The 20,875-nt window shown below is 38.9% G+C and overlaps 1 long non-coding RNA gene across 1 annotated transcript; it reads left to right on the forward strand.

Moving 5' to 3' along the window:
• Nucleotides 1–8,890: 8,890 nt before the first annotated feature.
• Nucleotides 8,891–14,861, forward strand: LOC311432554. The gene is made up of 2 exons (XR_014690126.1): nt 8,891–9,079; nt 14,590–14,861. It is a non-coding gene; the product is annotated as an uncharacterized lncRNA (long non-coding RNA).
• The last annotated feature ends 6,014 nt before the right edge of the window (nt 14,862–20,875 follow it).

Genomic DNA, 20,875 nt, shown 5'->3' on the forward strand with positions numbered 1-20,875 from the left:
GAAGAGTATTAATTCTACTCTGAAAGAGTTTTATTTTGAGCACAGGCTTACTGTAATTCAGAAGCATGCTGACACAGGCATGTGGAGGCTTCTTGAGTAGCACTATTATTCCCAAATATTTCAGAATTTCAGATGCTTACAATTATACAATTAAATAACTGCTGTATATTTTGATTTCTTATTCTTGATGCTTCAAAGAGCACTTTCAAGCTTATGTCCACAGCTTTTTGGACTAACAACTCCCTTTTTCTTAGTAAAAATCGAGGGTCACAATAAGCCTGACTTTGAGCTCCAGGACTCACGGGGCAAAAAATACTCAGAGATGGGCAGGACAACAGAATAAGACAAATGCCAAGAGGCTTCAAAATGCAGCATAAGAGTACATGGTACGTGAACCCCACAACTCTCATTTTTCTGTCGTGCAAGTCACTCGAACTTCCCCTAATTATAGGTTCAACACGCTTCATTTTGAGCAGAGGTCAGCACTGAAGTGCTGCATTTCAGAGGGAGAAAGAGAGAGGTGCCAATTTTCTACTGATGTAAAACGACACTGCTTCATTGGCCCAAACTGTTCCCCTGCAATCCTCCAGCTTTCGCAGAGGAAACATGCTGACTCCTGCACACCCGTAAGAGTATATTCCCTTCATGCACACAGCCACAGCTCACAGTAAAGGAAAAGCGCCTGTGAACCTACATGTGCCCTGAGGCATCCCTATTTTCACTGGCTTCTTCGAACTCTGAAACCTGCACAGGAGGGACAGACCTCGGGATGCACTCTGGCCTCACCGAAGCCTGCTTTCTTTGTGGAGGTCTTGCAGAAAAAGAGGCTTTGCAAGGCTTCCCATGCACACTGACCTCACAAGACAACGTGCTGTGACTGCAGCATCTCATGGTCTGTGCTACAGGGTCACACAGACCATCAGCTCCTGGGTTCTCACACAGCCTGCTGGCTGGAGACATGCCTAAGCAACATTGCCACCTCACTCCATCACGGATGCTTAATATGTCCAGGGCAAGTTCTGCTCTATTTTAAGTTAGTGTGGATTTTCCCATTTCTGTGAGAGTTCAATGATATTTGAGGGGGGAAACAGAAAAAAAATAAAAAATAATAAAAAAAAAAAACACTTTCAGACATGAAACTCTGACAAACTGGCACATGTTTGCAATATACTTTGTGTTTCTGTGCATGCAAATTGCTGACTTCAAATTGCCGACTTGAGAAGCTTAAGCCTTTAACCCCTATTTATAATTGTTTTGGTTCAGTTTTTATCTAGTATATTCCCTGTCTCCAGCAGGAATATCACTGAGTACAAAGCAAGACAGAATATGGTCCACTAATCTCTATCCATTTTTCATGGTGACAATTGCCAAAATTACTTAATGTATTATGTGGATTTTGTGATTTCACAAAGTCAAATTTGCATCATACAATTTTGATATCGATTTTGTTGCATGGCATTTGTTATTCATGAACTATGCTTCAAGACTTGTCCATGTACTATAAATTATAATTCCTCCAATATCCTCTGATTTAACTCCCTTGAATCATGTCGTGCTAGGCATTTCCTTTGTTAACCTTAAAATATTCAAAGAACAACAGCTGAGACATATTAAATAGTTTAATGTATAACAGTAACTCAGAAGAGGTGGTTCTTTCATGAATGACAGCAGCCTCCCAACCTCTTTGTTTTTCTTATTAGAACAGAACTTCACCTTTCCCTTCCCTTGAGTGACCTCTTTGCAGTCGTGGTTCCTGACCTACTTCTTCACTCTTTCCCTAAAGAAAAATAGAATACCCTCCTGAATTTCAAAAGTGGTGAAAAAAACAATGTCGATAATGTTTAATAAATAACCTTTGTTAAAACAGTCTAAATCTATGTAGAGTAAGCCCCAACCGCCCTCTCACATCCCACAGCTGATTTGCATATTGGGTCATGGAACATGATTTAGGATATTTGACTGCAGACCTCACTGAAGTATTCATAATACTGTGTATCAAGCAACATTCAGTATAGATTGCCATTAGACAAGGAGGAGTTGCTTTGCATGCCCAAAACACCTTCGAATATTTATTTACAAGAGTCAAATCTTGAATGCATTTGCTTTCGAAGCCAGCTTTTATTAACCTTACTTATATTCAACAAGATTTCCTGCATCAAGAGTTCTGCAGCCCTGAACACACCACATGTGTTGCCTAATTGAGGGGCCACCAGAAACTGACCTGGAACAACTAGTTGTGCTGGCTGTGCTCTCGAAAAGAGGATCTAGTAGAAAGCACGCGTTCTGACATGGTATGGAAAGATGCATGTTACCAGCATGGTTTTCAGATGTCTGGGGTGCTCATTGGCAACAGATCCATTTGTGTTCTCTAGAGATGATCTCAACCAAAAAGAAAAACAGAGCTCATCACTTATGCCATGTGAGTTTCATCTCTTGGCTAAGTTACATTGCCAAAGCAATTGCCCATCTTTCTATCTTTAAAGCCAAGGCATCACAGTAACATTTTCAACTGCACCAAGGTAGGAAGAGAAGATTACAAATGCTACATTTAATAAACATCTAAAATACTTTAAAATATTCTTATAGGAATGACTGAATTTAATGGAAATTGAGCTGAGCAAACACTATTTTCTTTTTTAATTTTCAGGTCCATTCTTATAACTTGTGGTCTCAACTTAATGGGACCAACAGAAAGCATGGGAAATTTCTGCTAGCACATGAAGCATCTCTAATGACAATGCTTTCCCAGATTATTGAACTTTATATCTGGTTCAGTGCTAGACAGCAGGCTAACAGGCAATTTGGTAAGGGAACTTCCCATTTAAAAGGATAAATGCAAAATATTTGCACATAGTGACTTATTCTTAAAGGCATTCATCATAGATGCTCAAATCCAAGGATGTCAGAAGTAGTCCTGGTTGAAATGGAGAAAATAAAATATTTTCACCCATGCAAATTCATTTGCAATTTTAAACAAATTTGTCACCCTATTATTTTTCTTATTTTGTTCAGCAATGAGATTCCAGAAAGTGCGTTTGCTAAGCAGTAACACTTGCTGAAAAGCTGTTTTCGTTTTAACTGCCCACAAAGCTTGGTTCCCAGCTCCATCCTATTCAATAAGCATCATGCGGGAAGCTTCTCCAGCATACATCTCCCCTGGAGACAGCTGAGCCAGGAAGAACCTCTGCAGAGGTTCCTGCTGCTCAGCTGCCTCTCTTCAGAGAGAGAAAATAAGCAAGTCTTTTACAAACAGGAGTATAAAATGGCTGTACTACCCACAAGTAGCAAAGCCACAGTCACATTATGCAAACCATTTCCTACAGTAAATAGGTAAAAGCTTTAAGTCACGCCAGAGTACGTTTCTGTGCAGTGAAGGACCACACATGTCACAGGCACATACTTTTAGTGGCACTTGAAAGCTGGGAAGTTTTATTGGTGTTGTGTCATATATTCCTCACAAAGAAACAGGGTTTCCTTAATACTCTAAGCCCTGTTATAAAAAGCCTCAGAAGAGATAAAAGCTTATGCACTTTGGAAAGGTCTAAATACTACCAAAAATAACTTTTCTACATTGAATAATATTCCAGGATTAAAACTTGATGTCGCAGGACATAACATGTCTAGAAACAGAAGCCTCCTCCTATTGGACAGAGGAAAAAGTAGTCTTTGCAGCTTTCTAGCAGTATGAAGCGCCTGCCTCTAATACTGATGAGTTATCAGACCTTAATCCTTTATACTAATCCGGAAAAATTGCCAGAATACCGTCACTTTCAACACAAAACCAAGTGAAACTTGGCAACTTCAATGAATGTCACTTTGGGGAATTTAAATAAACTTAAGTCCAGAATTCAAAACAAAACTCAGCGAAATGTGAAGCCATGCAAATCAAACCACTCAACCAAAACTATTCCCATGAGTCGCCAGGAAACAAAGCTCCTGTTAATGTGGGGGACCTTGCTCAACATCAGTGACTAGCTGCCAATCTGTGAAATCCCAGGTGGCAATGAGAGAAACAAGTTTGCACCACATGCATCAGCTCCATTTTAGCTTCCTTCACCCCCTAAGTATAACACTAAAAGCCCTCCAGGGACCTGAACTTGGTGTGAAGATATCTTTCATCACTATGTGGTACACTCAGTATCAGAGCGAGAGCAGTTTGTTCCCACTGATTAATTGGGTCTATTTGGTCCGTATCAGCTACATCCTCTTCATTTATTAGTGCAGTGGGATAGGTGCAGGGACCAGAGGCATCCATGTCTGCACCTTTGCTGGGGGATGGTATACCCTTATGAACCACGTGCACTCAGCCAGTCACAATATAGCCTACAGAGCATCCCTGGCAACAGGTACCTATAGGTACCTAGCTCTTCTGAAGCTGGATTAGTTCCTGAAATCAAGACACAGCTCTCCTATTCACTGTATCAACTTAGTGAATGGCCACATCCATAAGGCAAACCACAGAATGCAAATTTTAAAAATACACAGTATATTTGAAACGAATTGATGCATAAAAAATATGTATTTTCATATTTTGAAGGATGAATTTTTAATAACTTAATTACAACTTCGCAAAAGAAATAATCATTACTTGCTACACATTCCAAATCCTTCTATATCAAACATGTGTCTCTGAAATTACCCTCTACATGTATATTAATGATACCATAAGATGTTTAAAAGACATGCCCTGAATAATACATACAATTTAAATTAACTCCCATTCTTAATGTTCCCAAAGAAAAAGTGGAAGCGATCAAGTGGTAAGTCAGGTTCACTCACAATTATCATTATTATTATTATTAATACAAAATGCAGTGATCAGTATCTATTTACAAGCAATCTCCTGGCATTACTCAGAACCCAGACCTTGCCAGTCATGTCAACATTGTAGAACAATTCAAGGCTCAATAAGCATAAAGAAATCTGTCAGCTTGACAAACAAATAAAAAAGTGGCTCAGACAACTTACAAAACCAGCCACCATTCACTTCTCTCTTGTTGGTATGAAGATCTTTTCAAAAGAAATGAGAAGTTATCACTAGCTTCAGCTCTCTGTCAGGACAGACAGCCCAGGGAACAGATCAGTCTGTCATGGTCCTGAACTGCAGTAACAGCAGCATAGCAGCTAATCAATGGGTACTTGCACCTCTCGCATTTGAGACTATCCTCTCTGGTGTTACCCAGCTACGCTGGGTCTTTTTTCAGATGTTATCAAGATTTGTGAAGCTACAGTCCCACTTGGAAGAAAACACCTCATAGGAAAGCAGCAAGCCTGTAATCTGCAGAATCGCCTATAGCTAGCTAACTGAAGATGCAGAGGTAGCTGCTCTTGTGTCAATAAATATAAGTAGTTAATTGTAGTAGGCAGAGAAGCAATCAGAAATTGCAAAAAGATATATACAATCAAAATAGAGAATGCAACTTCACATTGCTTTAGGGAACAGGGTTTGAGAAACTAGAGGCAGGTAATTTCTATAGAGAACTTAAGAAAATTATAATGTTCTTCTCATCTTCAGAGTCCAAATCTGCAAGATTTTTGAGGGAAAGGTCACATGGGGGAAGTGATGTGCTACCCATTAACATAGTTCATTTATACAGCTTGAGTCTTCTACCTCTGATCAATGGAATCAAGACCTGTGAGAAACCATAATTTGAAGAGGGATTGGTTGTCAAATTAAGAAAACCAAGCTTTCAAGCTTTTTGTTTTGGAAGAGATGGTCTCTCCAGGGACAGAGCTCTCTTATCCTTAATGTCAGGGTAAGAGAGACTTGATGGAGAAAGCATTCTAAAAAGAACTTTGGGGCAGTGAATTCCTTTCTCTGGTCTTGTGGAGAGCCATTTAGGCAAAACTGATAAAAACCCTCACTCTCCTGCTCATTGCAGGAAACAGAGCGAAGACAAACTTCAGGGTTTCCCTTGCAACTGGTAAATGCCAATTGTTAACCTAATGAAATAATGGATGCTAGCGTTTTCTTATGAAGCTTATGTGTCAGCAAACAGTAAATCTCTAAGTCAACAGCTAGAATATTAGACTGGAAGTACAGTCTCTGGTACCAAACTTGACAATTCTATGGGACTTATTTCATTCTTATACTTTATAAGTAGCATCATTTTCACGTATTTGGGAGTTAAGTTCCATTAAGTTTCATTTCAAAGATCACTTCAGTTCTGTAGATGCATTAGCAAAGCTGGTATGTGTTTTGCATATTTCATCCCTTCCCCATTAGATTTTTTGCAGACCACTTTCAAAGAGAAATATGCTTCAAATTTCAATCAAACCCTCCTTATCCGTATGCCCTGACTTATCTGTGGCCACTGATTTTTTCTGTTTTCGTTTGTTTGTTTGTTTGTTTTTTACTCCTAGTTGTTTAACAAGTGACCTGGAAGTCGAGACTCAGGAGGCAGGTGGTGAAACAGGTCTCCAACCTTCCCACAGTATTTGAAACAGAAGCACACAGTCCCTTAATTCACTGCTGGGAAGGGAGCACACCTAGACAAAAGGCCCCATAGTAACCTTCTTTGGACTATTAAATGAAGTGGAGAAAGGGCATGTAATTACATTTAAACCCTAGCCATAACCAAAAGCCCATTGAAACAAACAATTCTCATTTCAGGAGCAGAAGGGCATTTTATCTGACATTGTGCTCAAGAGCATCTCCAGGGATTTCTCTTTGGAAGACACATTCATGCTCCTCTCCAGCAAGAACCATCCGCACTGACGACTTTTTCCATCAGAGCCCTTGGAGGAAAAACACTGCAGTAGCTGCTGGCTGGAACGTTCTGGCTCTGCAGCAGTGAGCAACAAGAAGCAGAAGATGGAATGATCTGCATACTGCACAGCATTCACAGTCCAAAAGGAGAGCATGTTGCAAGTGTGAACTGAATTTCAATAAAAAACTTGGAATCCAAACTCAAAAAAGAAAGGTTAATGACGTTTACCTCCTAAAAAGGCCAGAATGTGCGCTAGAGGGGATGTCTGTAAGGAATGACTGATTGGCAAGTACTTTCTGTATTGCTTCTGTTGAATCACCAGTTTTATAACGCAGAGTCCTGCATTTTGAGTGACTGCATAGAGGAGAAAAAACAACTTTAAAATCCCACCTTTCTAGGAGAGATCATCCACCAAGCATCTATCTCATGTAGGCTTTAGCAGGTTTAGCCCTGACCACAGAAGTTAAACCTTGAAGATATGAGGCTTTAATATCTGGAGATAACTGTTTCCCTCAGTCACAGGGACACTTGTTCAGCACTGGTTATTTTTAGGATGCAGAGCTTGCCAGCTTCAAAAAATTGTCCCTAAAGGACTGCCTTAACAGACACATTCACCCAAATAAAACATGACAACTTCTAGCATTACTATTTACCTGGCTGTGTAACTTAACCCTCCTGACTAGGTATAGCTTGGCAAAGACAGAGTCTCATGGCCTTCCAGGTGTGCTATAAGGTCAGTCTCTTTCCACAGTCTTTCCCCTGAAGATCACAACAGCTGTAAGCTGGGGCACTAATCCAAACTGAGAGCAAATAGCATTTGGCAATGGGTTCAAGTGAATGCTTTTCACTCTCTGTTTTTCAAGTGTCTGAAAAATATGGGCATTAAAAACCTGCCACTGGCAAATATCACACATCAAATTAGGATCCCAGAGATATGATCAGCAAAAGCACAGCTTGCCCAGGCTGGCAGTTATAAACTGCCAAACCTTAAGGCAAGCTGGGGAGAAGAGATCACTGAGACTGGAGCCAGTGTGCATCTCACCTGATTAAAGCAAGTTTTCACTTTTGCAGTCCCTTATCATCAGATACCACAAAAAAACAGGGTATATCTTACTTTGCCTTGGCCCACTTAGAGAGCCAGAGTTCCACTTGCAGCTTGATTGGGTAAACTCAGCATAACATGACATTTGGAATTAGGCAGCAGCAGCACAATAGTATAGCTTAGAGGTTTAGTTACTGGCATAAAAACTCACAGTGTATGAAAACTGAAGTAAGACTTACTCTTTTGTGACTAAGTTCCTATTGAAATCCGTGTTAGCCAGGTATGCCCACCAATGACGCACACCCAGCTGCACTGCAAACTGCTGCACAGACAGCTCAGCTATTAGTCAAATCACCACTGGGGATAGTCTATAATTGGGCTATGCATGAGAATACACAAAAGTAACATGAAGGAGGCTCCTTTAAAAGCCAATGTCATGCTATCATATGAAGGACAAAAAAAGGCAGCAATCTTCCTGCTCATCCCTCTGGGAACATAATTCCTTCCTTTCAGCACACCAAAGCTCAGATATGTAGGACACAGTGTGGGACAGAGGGTCAGTGGGTTACACTTATTTATACACGATCCGTATTTGGTTCAAGGACTCAGTCAGAAAATAGAAAGAAAAAAGCCTTTCCATGATGAAGCTTACAGCCAGTAGAAACTGAAGATAATATTGTACCTTTACAACATGCAGTAGATCACCAAATTCATTTTTACTAGGGTCATAACAAAGGATTTTAGCTCTGGCCTTCAGAGGGAAGGAGCTGGTGCACTAATCATATGGATTTGTCATCCCAGGTCCCTGGCTGTTTTTTTTTTTAAGCACTCATATCTGTATTGGTCTTAAGTTCAAGACTAATTTTATCATTACTATATCCAAAAACAGTAGACATTAAAGGAAAATATATGCATCTGTATAAGCCAAAAGAGAGGAATTTGAAAAGTGAAAAAAGCCAGCCTGTTCCAGCCTATACTGTACTCATTACCAGCATTAGTAATTTCCATGATTTTATATTAGTTTTATGTTTAAATGTATTTGTACTTCTGCTTCCTCCTCATGTATGTGAATGGTTTCTAGGTGTTAGCTGTAGAAGAGCTGTTAGATCTTTATGCCATACCTTACTGCTTCCAGGTCAGCTTCCAGCTCCTGCATGTTGCCAAGACATTGGACATGTTTGCTCTAAACTCCTGGGCTCTTTGTTCCACCCTGCCAGGGTCGATTACAAAGTTCACTGTTACAGCACTGGGTTCTTGTGGGCCTTCTTTTGAAGGCCCTATGAGAAGACTTTGAAGAAGGCCCTGTGACCCCACAGGCTCCTCACAGGTAGAGTACAATTTCATGGATATACCTCTTTTTTACAGTGTTTGTTCCTGACTTCAAGCTCCTTTACATAAGCAGATTCATACACAAAGGAAATCCAGGCTTAGAATAGCAAACCTTTGGATTTCATCACATAACCTTTAAAAGTTCCTATCACTAGCCTAAGTACTATTTTTTTCGTCTTAAATGTACCTTAGAGTGTTACAGCCTCTACTATGCTAGTTGTCATTACCATCTCTTATTAACTGCCAAAAAGTTGACAAGTGCTTTCAATCAATCCATGATGTGAATTTTCATCTAATAGTTTTGCAGATGTTTACCAGTTACTTGTTCTTAAAGACTATCTCATTATCTTTTTAATAGAGATCTTTAAAACAAAGACCCAAAGTATAACACTAATTCATGCATATAGATTCATTTTTATGCAAGCGTACGCCCTCTCTCCTGGTTTCCTTATCTTCCTTTTGTGTCCGTCCACTGCCTGTTGTGTTTCAGTTGCTTTGAGGCACAGACCACCTTTCTATGCAGTATTTGAACAGATTCCTACGCAGTCTACTAGGCCATGATTAGAGCTCTTAAAAATACAGTAGTACTGCTCTGTCAGCAGTAAATAAATGCAGCATTGATTCCTTTCACTAAACTGAACAATATGTTCTTAAAATCACAGGTCATCTGATCTTGGTGATTCACCACAAGTAATCTAGCCAGCAAGATTCAAACATTTTCTGATTTTTGCACTGCTGTTCTAAACATCACCTTCAGTGTCCTTGTAGATACAAGCTCTTTAGGAGAGGTAGGCTTACTTTAGCTGTTATGCATATTTATAATGGCCATCTAATCATCACTAAACAATACACTGAGGCTGACATACTCTTACAAGAGCAATCCCAGTAAAACTGGTGGGATGTGCATCTGATTTAGGACTTTTCCAAAGATTGGGTACTTGCCGACTGAATTCCTGCCATATATTGTAAATGTTTATTGCCTCATTACTTAGAGCTGTAAAGAAAAACCTCAGTTCCAACATATCTAAAAATAAAAGTATCTTAAAAAAAAAAAAAAATCAAACAAAATAAACCATGAAATTGGTTTTAAATCATGTCTTATCTTTAACATAAAGCAAAAAGTTTATAGCTTTTTTCCCACTTTTATTTAATGTTATCTTGGTATTTATTATATGTTTTATGGCTAGAAACTCACTAATTTTTCAGTTTAAGGCAAGGGTCCCATGTAAATATGAGCTGTGGACTTGAGAAAAAAATTAGTATCAGAGTATAAAAACACTATTTTTATACATTTCATAAAGTTACAAAAACAAATTCTCTTTCCCATGCTTAAAAGATCCACTATCAGTTGTGGAATTAGACTATTTGATACAAGTTGTTCCAATTTAATTTGAAGGAAGTGAATTACCAAAAAAAAAAAAAAATAGCTTTAGTCACACAAAACTTAACACACAATTCCTTATGGGTTGATTATATTTCAGTGTTTTTCAAGTGATGACTCAGGTTTTCCTTTTGTTTATCCATCCACAATTCCCTCCTAGCTTTTTTTCTGTTTTTAAACATGCAAATTGAGGAGCATATTTTGTTAGACAAACCTTGATTTCTTCCTCTCTACCCCCTTCCCCCCCAATTAAAAAGCAACCGCATCCCCAGATCACCTCTATCTATTGAAACTGAAAGTCTTCAGGGTATTTTGGAAGCAGGAGACTGCAAAGTTTGAATGAGATACTCCACTGGCAAGCTTTCAAACTTATTTGCAGATCAGGACCTCTTTTGTAAAAGTCTCCCCAGGAGGAAGGCAGTTAGACACCTGCCAGTAGCCTGCAGTGGCACCATCCCACTGTGATGTTAATGAGATGAATGAGAGCACTATGGAGAGCTGCAATAATTACAGGGTGAAGAGCTTGTCTTTTCCTGGCCCTCCTCTCTGGGCTGCCTGTTCTATAAAGCAGGGTCTTTTGTAATACTAATTACAAATGTTAATTAAACATTTCTTTGGAATTTTGCCCTCCATTAATAGGTCGGATAAACAGGGAATAGCAATGACAGGCACAAGTCATCATCAGCCACATGAGAAAAATACCATTTATTTGCTCCCTTTCTTTGGTCCCTCCAAAGACATAACTTCTGGTTTTGTTTTATTAAATGGACATTAAAGCCACTGAAGTATAGCTTTTCTGCACAGAAATAAAATCAAAATAATTCATACATTAACAGCATTAAACCTATTTGTAAGGACCCTTCCACTGCAACTCAGTCCTTTCCATGTTGGCTTGACCCTGAGTTTTAAGCATAATCACGAATCTGTCTCTAAAGCTACATGAAACCCCTTCCAACCAGAGATTTAAGGAAATTTTCATGACAGCTGTTGATAACAGCACAAAAATCTAGCTTGATGGCCTAGTCTAGCACAAGCAGCACATGGCATTTCAAAATGTTGCACTAATACCATTTTTAACCCAGTCCCTAGAATTAGGGGAGTGACCCCTGCTCAGCTCAGAGCTAAGCACAAGTACTTGGCAGACATCGCCACAAAAAGCTCTAACCCTTGCCCAACAGCCTGTCACAGCCAGATGCTTCCATCCATGCTCAGTAATTTAATATATCAGGAATATTATTTATTTCAATGAAATACCTTCTGCTGGGCAAGCTCATCTTACCTTTCCTTATAGTCCACATTGCTAGGGCACAGGAGGGGACCAAACTGTAAATTCCTTCAAAAATTGATTGGTCAAACTGGGGAATAAAAGCAATTTGAGGCATCAAAATGGGTGCAATGAAAACAATTACTGAAGGAGGGGCCAAGTTTGGAAATTGTTTAAGCCCCATTCAATTTAATTATAAAGATGCAAAAGTATTGCAGAAACAAAAATAAAATTTTGCATGTGTGGTTTTAAAAAGCATTTGATGACAGCAAACTTAAACAGCTCCCTTTGGATGAAATGAAGTCAGATGTATTTCAAGATAAAATCAGATTCTTTTACTGCTTTGACAGGGGAAGGAGATCAGCACCAAACTGAAAAATTCATAATTTGCCCCTACAGATCCATTGATTTGACAGCGGCAAACCGCATGAGAAATACTGGCAGGACAGAGCCTATAACAGGTTATGAGTCAATATCAAAGTTTTGACGAATTATGACTCAAAGGTATCTTTAATTGTCATACTAGGAGCCATGGCATAGGTGGCTGTGGCAATCAGACTACCTTTCTCACTTTTCTGTGCAATGGACTTTGAAAACAGTCTGGTTTGCGAATCATCTGACACACCAAGACTTGAACCATTATCACTTGCAGGATTACACAGAAAAAGCTGACCAAGTCGATGTAGAGATTCACAGGATGGACTTGAGTTTTAATTCTTTCCTCAGAGGTTTGAAAAAGGTATTACACTTCCAGCTCTGTTTTTTTTTTTTTTTTTTTTTTTTTTTAATTTTTTATTTCACAAAGCAAAAAACATGACAGAGCCCTGAGTACTTCCACCTTTTCCAAAATGCCCTGCAAACCACCATAAGACTCACTCTCAACCACCTTTTATCACCCTCTTCTAATGCAAAAACAAGAAGTGAAGCAAGCCTTTGTCTCACTAAGCCCATGCTATTAAACAGCTGCACTACAACAGCCTATTTTAAAATGCAATCTTACATGCTTTGTTGAGTCAAATAGCTGTTCTCTCCTACCTCACTAATCCAGGTGTACCGCTGCCAGCTCCAAAGGTAGAAATGCAAAAAAGCTACCCAGTCTAATATTGGAAATGTGACCATTATCATTGAGACTCTGCTCAGAGTTCTTCTCCTCTGATGAAATTCACAAAAGCTAGCCAAGTTTTTGTTTGTTTGTTTTTTTTTGTTTGTTTGTTTTGTTTTTGTTTTTTTACATTTCTGGTGGTTCATTTATCCTTACTCATCATACCCATTATTTGACCTATGTTCACAATTATTCTGCGACCTCTCTCAGGACACTAAAATAAGCTTGCAGTTATGAAGCAGTATGAGCTTTAAACAGAAAGCCACAAACAGGAGCATATACAACACAATGCAAGTGAGACAGTTTGGATTAACTAGTCTAGCCACAGATTTTAGTGCAGAAATGTGTACATCGGTCCATAATTTCTGAAATAGAACATAATTTTCAGAAGATGTTCACTCGATTTAGAAACTTCAAGTGATAGATAGAGCATACTTTAGTAAACTGCTATGATCTCTCTTTTTTTTTTTTTTTTTTTTTTTTTTAATCTGAGTTTGTTTTCAGCTTCTGGGCACTTTATCTATTTGTTCTTTTTCCTGCTGAGATTAAAGAGCCATGGTTTTCTTAATGTAGGTATTTTCGGATCATGACCCCTTTACCCCTTAACCTTCTCTTTGATAAGCTAAACAGATTGATTTTCTTAAAATCCCACACTGGAGGACTATGGATGTCTTCAGAAGATATTACTTCACAGAACTTCTCAAACATTAGGATACAGCTAGTTATAAATTCACACACACAAAAAAAAACAACTGCCACGCTTGCATCTGTTTTTAGAACATCCCATAAAAATACTAACGTAGCAGGAGGTCAGACCTCCAGAGCATCCTCCCAGACTGAATTATCCTGTGATGCTAAAATTTCTAAATTCTCCAAGAGAACAAAGCAGAACAGCATTTTCAAAGCAAGATTGATCAGTAGGTTTCAGTAGAAGGCACTCCAATGACTTGCGCAGGGCTGTACCGTATGACAACAGTTGATGCACTGGTTTCAAAAGAAATGGAAATGATCTAAATCATCATGGTCCTCCAAGCATAAACCTTAATAGGGAGTTGCAACAGTTAAATTTACATAAATTTGTTAACATAAATATCTATTCTTCTAAAGTACATGTTAGAAGAACTACGTGAGACATACTTATTGCCCTATACAATACATTAATATCCATCTTTCTGCAGAAAAAAAAGTCAGTCTCTATAAAACTACTACTGAAGCATATATATATTTTTTTTTAATTTCTTTTTTATTTTTTAAACAGACCAGTCACTTAGCTTCATTTCCATTACATTTTGCAAAATACCATAACAATTGCATGCTGGACATAAGGCACTCTTCCATTGCATTTTGCAAGACACCACAATAACTGTGCTAAATGGTTTACTAGGAAATTGCCATAGACTTTTAACTGGACAGACTTTAACCGCATCAGGAAGTGTGCCATCACATTACAGCAAAACAGTGTCTGTGCCACTATGGCCCCTGCATTTACCAGAAACAACATCAGCTGCATTAGTCTAACTCATTTGGCTTTCAAATTTGTCCCCAGAAGGCTGGGTTACATTCATATGAACATTAGCTTCTGTCATTGTCATTCTAAAGTCTTCATTTTTTTAAAAAACAAATTATGACATTGGATTACTGCTTTGAATTCAGGTCTTTGAATCAGGTGCAGTTTGGTAAGTCTACATCAGCAATTCTGTGTAGGTCTGGGTTGTACTTTGAAAGTGAATCTCTCAATCCTCCCTATTTACTTCACATTAGTTTGCATTGCAGAACAGTCTCTGAGCACATGATCTGGATCTCTTTTGGATGAAGCTGAACCAGAAGATACACTTCAGGAGCACTGCTATTGCACTCCAGCAGGAGCTGGCATGAAGGAACCTCCCCACAAACACTTACAGGGTGGCCACAGGGTTTTGCTTTGCAGATTCATTTCTACTGGGCCATGCCACTTGCTAACAGACATAGCCTTTTTCTAACTTAATCTCATTTTGATCACCCTCATCTGTTAAAATAAACCAAGAGGAAAAACACTGATCTGTTTGTAACTGCTTTCTATGCATCTCATCCTCTCATGGTTATAAGGTAATTCATAAGTATTCAGCCTAGAATATGTACGTGTGCCTTTGGGTATCAAAGCCTGAAGAAGCAGAAACCACTCTTTAAAGAAGCAAACACATCACACGTGCTCAGTTTCTCAGACTTCAGAGTGCATACTTACTGTGAATGCATGGTTTATTCTGTCAATGGTCTGTGGTTAACACTCCCTATATGCCTATTGGCATAAACTGATATAAACTGTAATGATTTCACAATATAGCTAAAAGCCCAACAAAAATGCAGAAGAGCAAGGAATTTTGGAGGTAAGACTTTCATTTTACCCATCACCCTTCCTTGTATTGGAACTTTATGGAACAACGATGTAGTGGTTTCTTTAGGCACAAATGTAGAAAAAAGCATGACAGGTATATAAAGTAAAAATTGTGTGTTCTGACAGGTTCCTATATTTCCTCAGAAGTGACATTTTGTCATTTTGCAATTTCCCAAACATTTTTGTTGGAGTTTGTCTGAATGATAACTGTACTATTTCATACCGAGACAGGGCTGAAATAATTTGATACATTTTGAAAAAAAAAAAAAAAAAACAACCAAAACTCTAGTTGATGGCTTAAACTACTGAAAAACATGCTAATAAAAGAAAGATGTCAGACCATGCACCACTACTTAATACTGAGTTGTGATGCCTGTGACATAAACTCCATGAAAGAGCCTTATTTTTTTGGTTCTGGATTTTTTATGTTGTTTATTTTCCTTTATTTATTTATTTATTTATTTAGCTGGGGAAACAGTGACATACTTTAAGGCATGTGTCACTAAGGTCTGTTTATTTTTAGTTCACCACCACATGTAGAGCTAATGCTCTAGGTATGTGTTACAGTATGTGCAATGTACTGGCTTAATTCTTGACTGGCTTACAAAGAAGATTTGCATACTGAAATATACAAACAAGTATTCACAACTGCACAAATTGATCTTAGGTCCCTTGCTTTCTATTTGTGTGACCTGACACTTTCTGCAGTTTTCAAAAGTGATGAGCAAAACACAAAGTAAAATCCAACAGCTCTGCAGATGTTTAGCATTTTCCAAAATCAGACCCAAATCACATTACTCACATGGAGTTAAGGTCTTGGTGTTTGATCATCTTTTACATAACTTTTGAGCTCACCTCTAGAGCCTAGTACCCCAACATACTCTTCCTAAAAACAAAAAATTGTTTTGTTTTTTTTTTTTTTTAATAGACCCAATGCAATTGGACAAGACTTTTCTGACCTATTATGAAGAGCTTCCAAATTGCTGGAAGGGAATTTGACTGAAAGATTCCCACTAAGTGCACATGAAATGTTTTGAAATTTCACCTGTGAATGATCAGACAGTGGTCAGAAGAATAAAAAGAAAATCTAGGTAAGAGGATGAGGTGGGATTTCAATTCCGCACAAGATAGAATTTCTAAATTATACTGTATTATATTCAAGTCATTCGTGAACCTTTGGCTCAAAACTAGTTTGCTGCTACTGAAATATAGAACTTTCTACTTTTGCTGCAATAGCATGGAATTCTGGAATCAGTCACTTGGAAACATCATTACCAGAATAGTCTATAAATCTTTCAAAAAGTGTTTTTATATGAAGGAGTTGATTCACTGAAAATCTAAGGTCGGAAGGTTTTTTAGCATCTTGTTTTTACAACTGAAATTTCTGAAAAGACTCAAAATTCACCTTAATGTAGTACTAAGACTTCTTGAAAAACTGGAATTCTTCCAGAACAAATTAATTTTCATACTGCAAAATAAATGAATTTATGGATAAAGATAGAAAGAAAATAAAATGGTTTTATCAACTGCTTCTATGTAGAAACTTAAAGTTTTGAACACAACAAACTGAGTGATCATGCTTTAGTACTTCTTATATCAGAATCATTCAGAATTTCCTATGCTTGAGATTAATCTAGACAGACCATGAAATTCGGGACTGAGTTGGATTGACAAAGAAATGCTTCAGTTCACCTAGAAATTCAGAGGAGGCAAAAACATAGTGCTGTAAGAGGATATCTGCATCTTCAGGAGTGCTGTGCAAGGCCCTTTCCAGAGCAAACCAGTTCTTCTAGTAGATTCAATGAGAAAATTTGTCCTAGATTTATTCATTCACAGAATATTTGGGAGAGAAGATAAAAGCTTTTGTTCTCAGGGAAACATAAGAGCTGCAATTACAGCAAGCTCCTTATGAAGCATCCTGGTGGGAAGAGGGCCCTTGTGCATGGTCCTCTTCCGCAAATCCAAACAAAAACTGTGTGCAATATATTTCAGAATGAGGATGATGAAGTCCCCTGCTACTTCAACAGAACAAATCAGGATGCGTACTTCCATCCTGCATATCAGGATGGAAGAGATCCGTGCTGGAAATGGAGGAATAAAGCTCTCTGCAATGAAAAAAAAAAAAAAGAATAGGTGAAGAAAACTCCAGTCTGCTAAAGAAAATTCAGTGTTCTGCTCTTTGTCAGAGGATAAATTTCCTCAATGTCAAACATTATTGGTTTTGGTTTTGTTGCAGTTACTTAAGAGAAAAATCTTTCAGCTGATAAAAATGCTGGTTTACATTTACAGAACCAACATAGTAGCATATGTTAACACCAACATACACCCTCAAGTCACCACAGGGCAAGTGAAAAGAGTAAAGATAAATATCTGAAATCAGATATACTAGGTCCAATGCAAAAGAAAAAATATCCTCTGAAAGGATGTTATCTAGGATAGAGTAGCAGATAGACCTGATTATTCAGAAGTGATAAAAGTGCCTCCTACCACAGCATGCACACCATTAACAGATACTTAAAGGGTCTGTCTAGAAATAACAGGATAGACTTCCAGATACCCTAGGACACCCCTGGTTTCCACTGGAGTTGCATGTGGAATTATGCTCCTTTTAAATAAATGAGCTGTTTAAAACTTCAAAACTACCTCCAGATACCAGTGTTCTGCTATACCATTATTTCCCAATCCTTATTACTGTAACAGTTGAAACATTAAAATTAATACATTCACAATTGAGCTGATTTCTAAATTAAAGTCTGATTGCAAATGACAGCGAGAGATTTCATTTAAACATGCATATCACCAAGACAAAAGTTATTACAGGCTGCACATAATGCCAGTCACAAAGGCAGACAATAGCTAAGCAGAAATTATCCAGATAAACAGGAAACAGCAGCTAAAGAGAAACCAGCAGCAGAGGAAGGAGTTAGAGAGGTTCATGGCATAAACAAAGTAAACGGTATTAGTATTATTCCAGCTCTCAATGATATTTACCAGGGCTTTAAGGGTTCTGAGATGTTTCTCATGCTTATTTCACCTCTGACATCTATAACTTGAACCCTGAGCTCCCTTTACTGACTTTTGATTTTCTACAGAGACCCAACCTATTAAGCAGCAAAAGGTTTCCATCTCCCTGCCACCAGCCCTTAGTGACTCCTGCAAGACAAGCGGTAGACAAAGCACATATTTATAATGCAGCCTGCAATGGACTCAAGTCTCCTTGCAGAAAGGCAGTGGAGTGATCTATTTGATTTCACAGCACTCAAAGGACACACATCTCCACCTGGTGCTGCCGAAGCCAAGTCACCCAGCCCCTTCTCCTCAGCACGCGGCTCAAGACAAACAGAGCTGCTCACAGGCAGTTCTGCTGTAGCAAGCACAGAGATCTTTGCTCAGCATTTCTAGTGCAGAAGAGGCCACATCATTTGGAAGAAGCAACCACCTTGACATTTTTCATTTCAGGACTTGAGGCTGGGAAAACAAACTAACAGGCCTGCCTGTTTTGCAGGCCTGTGCTAAGAGGCCCATCCAGGATAAGTGAGGTCAGCAGAGACTTATTGCTAACTCTATTGCTCTTCACATTTTGAAGATATTAATGTTAAGTTAATGAACTTCTATTTCCAGAGTGGAAATAATTTAATGTAATTGCCAGGCTGGATTTGTAGCAGGCTTAGAAGAGCTCAGTGGCCCAATCATGGCCTTCATGAAGAACCCAGCCACGTAGTCTCTGTGAAGGTCTTCCTATGAAAGGATACCAGATGCAACCACTAACAGGGAACCAGAGCAAGCTGCAGCCTTTCCCCTCACTGCTGACAGGGCCCAAGTCAAAATGTTCTAACAGATATGGTATGGCCCCTAAAATTTAGCTCCATACCAACCTGACTCTGAGGCTCAACTATTGAGCAGAACTGAACCTTAAATGACTTGCTTTTTCCAGCATAAAAGCCATTGCCTTAATTAGCTCCAATTCTCACTCCATACATAGGCCCCTTGCCCCCATGCATAGACCAAAGTTCAAGGTGACTCAGCTCTAACTTTACTTCAGGAAAAAGCCTCCAGATGACCACAAAGTCAGACTGACAAAGAAATTGGGCCTGCCAGGGCCAGCACCAAATGCATCCTGAGGATAAACAGAGGCCTCTACTCTCCAGAGCTACTGATCCACTGCTTTTCAACAGCGCTGAATTCTCCCTTACTGGCCCTGCTTAGACACTCACAGGCTGTCAGGAAAGCCCTTCCCTACAAGCCTCCCAGGCATCCCCAGGAAGCAGGACCAGGGTAAGGGACTCCTGTGCTAACATTCCTCTAGAAGCTGGCTTCAAATACAGTGCTGCAATTACGGCCTTATGAGCATTTTTATCCTCCCTAAAGGGAGAAAAATGTTCCAAAATGTGTTTTTGTTGTCTAGTATGTCAGCTAATTGCTCTGCAACATATATCAGAAGCAGCTGTAGTTCTTAATAGTGCGGAAAGTTTAGGTCCTTGTCCTGCTGGTCCCATGGCAGACTGACAAAAGCAGAATCTGTTCTCTCCTCTCTCCCTCACTTTTTTTCTTGCTTTCTCTGAACAGCTTGACTGGCAGACTAGAGAATAATCCCATTCACAGTTAATGTGCAGTAACAGGATTGAGAAAAAACTGTCTTAAGAAGCTTTCATCTGGGTCAGGACATATCGACACCATACTTAAAGATATGCGCTCTGCACCCTAGCGTAGAGATAAACATTTCAGCTGCAGGCTTTAAAGAATACCACTCCCATGACACAGCTACTGAACTATTTAGACTACGTGAAACAATTTCCACTCGCGAAGTTTGCTTTCTTCACAGGTTAGGGAGTGCCACAAACCAGTCAAAGAAAGTACTTTCCTTCCTATGCAAAATCAGTTATGCCATAAGCGTTTATTTTTCACTGGTTCTGAGGGCACAAAGAACAAGATAAAGTCACTGCAATAAGCTGTGCCTGTCAGTGTCAGAAAAACGGGACCACCCTTCTAGTTCATAGCCATCTCTGACAACCACTGATCCCCTCACCTCTTTGGGACAAGGAAGCTTTAATATCCCTTCAAAAGGTTCAGAGATCCAGTATGGAAAAGTGTTTCATTAAGGGGGCATCAACACCATGGATTTTTATCTGTCTCCTCTTCCAGTAATGACAAGGTGGTTCTTTCTGACAAAGACACGAAGGGAATCCAACAAGTTCAAATCCTTCAGTCCTCAATTTCCTGTAGAATGCTGGATATGAGGGATTTTTATTACATTTTATTACAGTTCCAAATATCACTAATGATAAAAAACAGTACAAAACACAGACTGTTATGCTGGCTGTTATAAGGCAGATAACTTTACCAGACCAGCTTATAAATGGCCTTAGCCAGCTTTTCAGCAGCTTTAATATCAATCTTGCATAGCTTGCACTATAATACATCCGTATTATGCATTTACTTTGACTGTAATCCCAAAATCTTGAGTAAATTCAGCTCCTGCTTGTGTTTGTGTATGCACAATTCATCTAGTTTGAGTGATGCTGAGCCTTCTTATATCATGCTTAAATTTAGTCCATAGGCATTTTTCAGGGAATTAAACTTTTTCCCCATAGAGTCACACTTACAGAAAAGTTTAGGTAGGGAGAGGTCTCTGGAGTTCATCTGATCCAACCTTAGTTACTTAGAAATCAGGTAATG

The sequence above is a fragment of the Aythya ferina genome (assembly GCF_964211825.1).
Source record: "Aythya ferina genome assembly, chromosome: 2".
Classification (NCBI taxonomy): domain Eukaryota; kingdom Metazoa; phylum Chordata; class Aves; order Anseriformes; family Anatidae; genus Aythya; species Aythya ferina.